The 8317-nt window shown below is 33.3% G+C and overlaps 1 non-coding gene across 1 annotated transcript; it reads left to right on the top strand.

Moving 5' to 3' along the window:
- Window positions 1-5124: 5124 nt before the first annotated feature.
- TRNAE-CUC (transfer RNA glutamic acid (anticodon CUC)) lies at window positions 5125-5200 on the top strand. The gene has a single exon. It is a non-coding gene; the product is annotated as a tRNA-Glu (tRNA).
- The last annotated feature ends 3117 nt before the right edge of the window (window positions 5201-8317 follow it).

Below are 8317 nucleotides of genomic sequence, written 5' to 3'. Positions count from 1 at the left end.
TGAAGCCTAAGTACTATTTTTCAGACAAACAGAAACTGAGATTATTAATAATAGAAAGCTAGTGAGGAATTTATAAAACCAGTACTTTAGAAAAAAGAAAAATGACACTTGAAGAAAATTTCAAGTTGTAAGTATGAATGATAACCCAAAAAATTGGTTATATTTGGAAAAATTATAAAAATATTGATAAAAACAGTAAAACTAACGCATAATAGTAGGGTTAAAAACAATAATGTACTATGGTACTTTACCACATTAATAAAGGAGAAGAATAGCATGACTTTTTCAACAAACTTTTTTTTTAAAGCACAAGATAATATGTATTACCCAGTTGTGATTTACCTAGGAAAAAGATTTTATAACCTGATAAATAACATATACTAGAAATTTGCCATGAATATCATACTTTCTAGTGAATCACTAGAAGAATTATCTTTAAATTCAAGAAATGGATACTGTTATACCACTACATCTTTTCAATGTTGTATTGGTGATGTAATTTTAAGAGAGAGAGTAAGGAATGGAGGGAGGAGCAGGTGGAGGAAGATGAGGAGGAGAGAAAATTATTAGCAGAGAATGTGATTGTTGGCATAAAAACTAAAATAAAATATAAAAATTTAATAAAAGTAATAAAAACATTTAGGAAATGATAATATAACGTTTTAAAGAATTCATACATTTAAAATTAAGCATTTAGAAAAGCAACAGATATGGCCTATTTACATATAAAACAAAAAATATACAAAACATTCATGGAGAAAATTTTAAAATGTTATCAAAAGACATCAAAGAAGATCTTGCCTGACCTGTGGTGGCGCAGTGGATAAAAGCATTGACCTGGAACACTGAGGTCACTGGTTTGAAACCCCAGGCTTGCCTGGTCAAGGCACATGTGGGAGTTGATGCTTCCTGCTCCTCCCTCTGCTCTTTCTATCTCTTTCCTCTCTCTGTCTCTTTCTCTTTCTGTGTCTCCTCTCTCTAAAAAAATGAATAAATAAAATGTAAAAAGTAAATAAATTGTAAAAAAAAAAAAAAAGACTAAGCTAAAAGAAGATCTAAACCCATAGTTTGCAATAGATACAGTGCCATCCCCTGGGACACTTAAGATGTTCGTGGGAGTATTCTTGAGTGACATAACGGCTTGTCAGCAAAACTAGATTAGAGATCAGGGTTAAGAGATGATAGTAACTTTGTAAGAAGAGTATTTCTCCACATTCTTTATAGGAGAGTATCTAGAAATAATGTTTAAATGCTATAAACAACAAGAGTTCTGTATATGCTATTTATAAATATGTACTTCTGTAGTTGAAAATATAAACAACACAGAAAGATCAGAAAACCTATATATAATCAGACAAAACAAAATAAAACTTAGTGAATGTGTGCCATCTAAATATGGTTCTATCTCTTTTGAACAAAGAAAGCTGAATAGAAAGCTTAAACCAGAAAATGGTTTTGCCTCACCAAGAAAACTTCCTGCTTTGACTTCTCTGTTCCAACATCCTTAGTGAAGGCTTGAATTCTATAATCACAAGATACTTAGTTCCTTCTAATTATTGTCTCCACATTCTGAGAATTCAAAAAGAAATGATAAAAAAGCCTTCTATTTCCCCTAGGCTTTATTTTTATTCAAATTTCTTACAAAGGTTTTCTCATTCGTAGTCACTAAGACTAGTTTAAAATATTACATTTTCTAACATCTATAAAGAGAAAACTAAAGGAGAATGATTTCAGAATTGTTGCTGGATGATTCAGATAAAACATTCAGCTAGATAGATACCAAAATGCATTAAAAACTAAAAATCGAATGTTGTAATAAAAAATAAAAGAATTGTGTTTGTTTCAGCTCTGACATACAAAGAGCTCAGAATTGTCACTCTTATCCATACAGTAGGAAAATAATGTACAAACTAAAGTCAATTACTTTTCTTGGGTCTATCAGAAAACAGAAATTACTGGTAAATCTAAAGAGACAGACAGATCTACAAAGGCATGGCTAAAGTCTGCTTACTTTAATGTAAAAGCCTACCTGCTGGGGTTTTATTAGAGCCTACCTAACCCGAAAAAAGGGAAGTACCCAACTTAATCCAGCCTAGCCATCCTGCCTCACCTAAGAGGGGCCGAAAATAATTGAGAAGCACTTGTGAATTTTACAGTTCAGAGAAATAGATTCAATAAAAAACTGAGTCTAATCATAGGACTATAGAATGTTTCGCCTCCTACATCTCACCACAACATTACTAAAGAGTTATTTACAGGAGTTCATTTTACCTAGAATATCATGTCTAGTTATTAGTAAATATTTACAAGGCATAAGAAAAGCAAATAAAAAATTTGAAGAGACAGAGCAAACATCAGAACCAGACATAGCAGGGATATTGGAATTATCAGACCAGCAATTTAAAACTACTACGATTATTATGCTAAGGGCTCTACTGGATAAAGAGACAATATGCAAAAACACATGATAATATAAGCAGAGAGTTGAATATCTTAAGAAACAACCAAAAATAAATAATAGAGTTAAAAAAAAATACCATGATAGTAATGAAGAATGCCATTAATGAGCTTGTTAGTAGATGGAACATGGCTGAGAAAGTTGTCTGTGCTAGAGGATATATTAATAGAATTCTCAAAAACTGAAAAACAAAGAGGAAAGAAAAATTTAAAAAAAAACAAAACAGAATATCCAGGGACTGTGGGAAAATATAAAAGTTGTAACATACATGAAATGGGAATACCAGGACAAGAAAGAGAAAGGAACAGAAGACACGTTTGAAACAATAATGACTGAGAATTTGTCCAAACTAATATCAGACACCAAACCACAGAAGCAGGAATCTTAGAGAACATCAATCAGAATATATGCCAAGAAAAGTACACTGAGATATATACATTTCAAACCATAGAATTTCAAAGATAAAGAAAAATTTCTGAAGGAAGCCAAAGGGAAAATAATAAAACCATAAAGTAAAAATAAATAAATAAATAAATAAATAAATACTTACATTTAATATACCTCAGAAACAATGCAAGCAAGAAGGAAATGGAGTGAAATATTTAGTGTTGAGAGGAAAAAAAACTAGCAACCTGGAATTCTGTAGGCAGTAAAATTATTCTACAAATATATGAAGGAAAGACCATCTTAGCAAACAAATATTGAAGGAATTTGTTGCCAGCAGACCTGCCTTGCAGATAATGTTAAAAGAAGGTTTTTAGAGAGAAGTAAAAGAATAAAGGTCAGACACTTAGATCTATATAAAGTAAAAAAGAGAATCAAAGAAAAAGTGAAAGTATAATAAAAACTTAGTTTTCTTACTTTTTTTCCCAATTTAATTGGAATAGAGTTAACATACAGCACTGTATAACTTTAAGGAGTAAGCATAATGATTTAACTTACATATATAGTAAAATGTATAAGTTTAGTTAATATCCATCATTTCATTCAAATGCATTTCTTATTTTTCATTGCTCTAACAGATAACATTTTGTTCAAAATAATAGTACAACAATATATTTGATTATGCGTGCATGAATATATAAAATAAATACATGCAGATTAAAAGGAAAATAAAACTAAACTTAAAATAATAAAATGTTTTATTTGCTGATAAAATACAAATTTATTAAAAGTCTGTTGAAATCTACTGCTAAAGCAAATATGTAAGTTTAATAAAGCTGCCATGCAGAATAATTATGTTCAAAAAACAATTTTATTTTTATATACTGGCAACAAAAATTTGAGGAATTTAAATTTACCATTTACTCTATTGTCAAAAAAATGTAAAATACTTGGCGTTAAATCTAATATAAGATGTATATCAACACCCTCATGCTGAAAACAACAAAATGTTGCAGAGCAAAATTAAAGAGCACATATAAAAAGAACATGCTTTGTTTATTGAGAAAAGTCATTTTGTTGCAAAATCAATTACTGTATAGATTCAACACAATCCAAATAAAAATATGAGCAGGAGTTTTGTAATAATTGACCACTTAAATCTAAAATTCCATAGAAATGTAAAGGATTTGAATAGCCAAAATAACTTTCAAAAAGAATGCATTCAGAGGGCTAAAAATACCCACATTCAAGACTTATTATTCTAAAATTATCAAGACAGTGTGGTATTGGTGAAGAGAGAGACATATAGATTTAGTGAACAAAATAAAATCTAAAAGTAGATTCAAAATACATGAAGAACCGATGTCCATCAAAGGCACAAAGGCAATGCTGTGGAGAAAGTATAGTCTTTTCAACAAGTAGTACTGGAAAAAATGGGTACTTTATGCAAAGACATTAATATTGATCCATATCTTGCAGCATATACGAAAACTAACTCAGACTTAGGAATAGAATTAAATAAAAAACCAAAAGCTATGATACATTTAGAACATAAGAGAACACTTTTATAAGATTAGGCAAAAATTTTTAGATTCAATACCAAGGCAACAAAATTTAAAAAATTTAGCCCTGGCTGGTTGGCTCAGTTGTTGAGCATCAGCTTGGCATGTGGATATCCTAGGTTCGATTCCCAATCAGGACACTCAAGAGAAGTGATCATCTGCTTCTCCACCCCTCCCTCTCTTTGTTCTTTCTCCCCCTTTCTCTCTCTTCCCCTCCCACAGCTATAGTTAAGTTGGTTCCAGCACATTGGCCCCAGGCACTGAGGATAGCTCCATAAAGCCTCTGCCTTAGGAACTAAAAAAAAGCTCAGTTGCAATTATGTCCTCAGATGGGCAGAACATCAGCCCCAGATAGGGGTTGCCAAGTGGATACCATTTGGGGTGCATGCAAGAGTCTCTGTCTCTGTCTTTGCTCCTCTCACTAGGAAAAGAAGAAAAAAAAGAGATAAATTGGATTTAATCAAAATTAAAAACTTTGACACATACTGCTAAGTGAATAAAAATACAAGTCCCATTTTCTTTTAGGAAAATAAATGCAAAACTTATCTCTAGTACAAGACTGTTAATTAGAATAAACAAAGAAATCTCAGAATTCAATAATAAGAATGGAAATAATCAAGTAAAAATACGGGCAAATGATTTAAACACATAGTTTATCAAAGAAGATGTATGAATGAGAAATAAATGTTAGAGAAGTTTAATTTAAAACCACAATGAGAGGCCCTGGCCGGTTGGCTCAGTGGTAGAGCGTCGGCCTCTCGTGTAGAAGTCCTGGGTTCGATTCCCGGCCAGAGCACACAAGAGAAGCGCCCATCTGCTTCTCCACCTCTCCCCCTCTCCTTCCTCTCACTCTCTTCTCCTCTCGCAGCCGAGGCTCCACCGGAGCAAAGATGGCCCGGGCGCTGGGGATGGCTCCTCAGCCTCTGCCCCAGGCGCTAGAGTGGCTCTGGTCGCAATAGAGCGACACCCCGGAGGGGCAGAGCATCGCCCCCTGGTGGGTGTGCCAGGTGGATCCCGGTGGGGCACATGCAGGAGTCTGTCTGACTGTCTCTCCCCGTTTCTGGCTTCAGAAAAATACAGAAAAAACAAACAAACAACAACAAAAAAAACCCACAATGAGAAACCACTGTAAACCTATCAGAAAGTCTAATATTAGAAAAAGGTTCATCACGTGAAACTATAACTCTCATGTACTACTTGTGGGGTGATGAAATAGTTTAACTATTATACTTAGAAAACATTTTGGCAGTTTTCTAAAGGGTTAAGAATGCATCAATTATATGACCAAGACCTCTCACTCCTAGGTGTCTACCCATGAGAATGCTGAAAGTGTATGTCCACACAAAGACTTGTATATGAATATTCATATTATTTTTATTTATAATAGCCAAAAAGTTTAAATGATTTATATGTTCCTCAGAAGGTGAACGGTTAAACAAATGGTGGTATATTTATATAATAAAACACCCCTCAAGAATAAAGAAAGAAGGACCTGTTGATGCAGGCATCATTGATGAAACTCAGAACAACTGAACTGAGTGGAAGAAGCCAGATGAAAAAGAATACATATTGTGTGATTGAAGTCATATAAATTTTTTAAAAATTCAAACTAATCTGCAGTGACAGAGAGCAGATCAAGTCTTACCTAAGGAACAGTGATCCCACTGGCACAGGAGAAAAGAATTATACGGGGACAAAAAGCGACATGGGGGAGTGATGTCCCTTGACTGTAATGATGATCTCCCTTGTGTATAGATATTTCACACCTTATCAAATTGTACCGTTTAAATATGTGCAGTTTGTTGTATACCAATCATACCTCTGTACAGTTGTTTAAAAGAGTGAATACTTTTCAAATCATTTTAACATTTAATATGATATCTCATTCAAACCAGAAAAGGATAATAATGTTTTAGAAATTATTAATAGACATATTTAACTAAAATACCAAATAAAGTACGATTTAGTTTTACTTAAAAAATAATGAAATGGTAATTACTATATGCATATTACCCTTCTCAGGTATACACTATTGTGTCACATGAATCTTATATTACTCTTATGAAAGATGGACTGTTTTTTTTTTATCATTTTGTATGTGAGGAAACTAAAGTACAGAGAGGCTAAGTACTTGACTGAAAATCAATTAGCTAGTAAATGATAAGCCCAGTATTGGAACCCAATAGTTAATAGAACTTTAGAGACTATCTTATTTAACCACCATAATAAACAACCTCTCTTACAGTAGTAAATGGAATTTTGCAGTGTGTTCAAGCCTACTCAATGTCAATTTGAGTATATCCCAGGAATATAAATATGTATTACAATTTAAAAATCTATTAATAAAATTCACTACTTAGACCAAAGGGAAAAAAACTGTATAATTATTTAAACACAAGAAAGTATTTGATACTATTTAACAACTGATTTAAAGTCAGTTGTTATCTTACAGCAAACCTTTTTCTCATGGAATGTATTGTCAGGGAGTGGTCAGTGGTCATTGGTGCCAAACTTTATTCAGTGCAAAATAGTTCAATTGGCTGTGAGGAGGATCCTTTCTGCAAAACAACGCTGCTCCTTTATGGTCTGCTCTGCTCTGTGTCAGCCTGCTTTGTGCTGCACTGGTCTGTTCAGCTCTGCTCTGTTAAGACCACTTCAGTGTTTCAACTCAGTCAGGGAAATGCAGTTACTGTTCTTCAGTATAAAAGGATAGTTGACTCCCAGAGCCAGAGGTGAGCTGGCTTATATGGACAGAAGGCCTCGCCTCTGGTTCCTGATTCATCAGTTCTCATGCAAATAAGAACTATGAAACCTCACAGGTTGATGGGTCTAAAAAGCACTGTCCTGATTGGTCAGAATAGAGCCACTTTGATTGCTGAAGCGGCACATCAATGATATGACGGGGAAGCCTCGGTCCTATTTGTTGAAATAGAATTCCAGGAACTCATTTTTAAGTAAGGGCTGGCTCAGATGGCAGAAACGCAGTGCAGGAAGTCAGTCCAGTGCAAAGGCAGGTGGTCCAGTGCAGAGGCTTCTCCATGTTGCAGTTCGTGTGAGAGACCCCTATGAAGAAATGCCTGCTAGGCTGTGCTTAAAAAAAAAAAACCCCAAAAACTTGAGCCTAGTTAGCCACCAGGAGCCCTTCTTAGTATGTTTATCCCTCCTCAGGGTTCACAACTTTTAACTAGTCACATGTGGCTAATGATTACAGTTTGGGACAGAAAAGTGCTAGTCAATCATTTTAGTTCCTGTACAACTTAATTGTCTCAGCATGGAAATCTACAGTATCTACCAAAAAAATGTAAAACAAATATTAAATTTAATGGTGAAAAGCTAAAATTATCCTACCTTTAATTTCAAAAGCCAAAAGAATGTTTACTATCACCACTTCATTTCAATGTTGTACTGCAGGCCTGGCATTGGCAGTCATATAAGGAAAGTAAATAAAGTCTAAAAGGATCAGAAAGGTAGATAGAAAAGTATCATTATCATTGTTTATACAGAAAGTGCAAGACAATCAATAAACATGTGCTTAGAATTAATAGAGTTCATCAAGTCTGCTTGTTTCTGACTCAGTAGAGAAAAATTGATTCATTCATGTAATTTTATTATAATTTTAAAATTATACCTTTTAAAATGAAAAAAAAATCTAACAAGCATAATTAATCTTATCTGAAAATATGCCAGGACTTTATAGAGAAAATTATAAAGACTTATTGAAGAAAACATATATTGTAAGATTGAATTTCTCCCACAATTACATGTTGATGGACTTGCAAAAAAAAAAATTTCAACAAGTTTGTAAATTTATGATAAAATTTCTGTGTTAGAACTAAGGTCTTTGAATACCCAAGACAATTTTGAAGAACAAGGAAGACTAATACCAGATATCAACATTTAAAATAATATACCC

This window comes from Saccopteryx bilineata, chromosome 11, assembly GCF_036850765.1.
Source record: "Saccopteryx bilineata isolate mSacBil1 chromosome 11, mSacBil1_pri_phased_curated, whole genome shotgun sequence".
Lineage (NCBI taxonomy): Eukaryota > Metazoa > Chordata > Mammalia > Chiroptera > Emballonuridae > Saccopteryx > Saccopteryx bilineata.
This window is presented reverse-complemented; position numbering and strand designations above follow the sequence as displayed.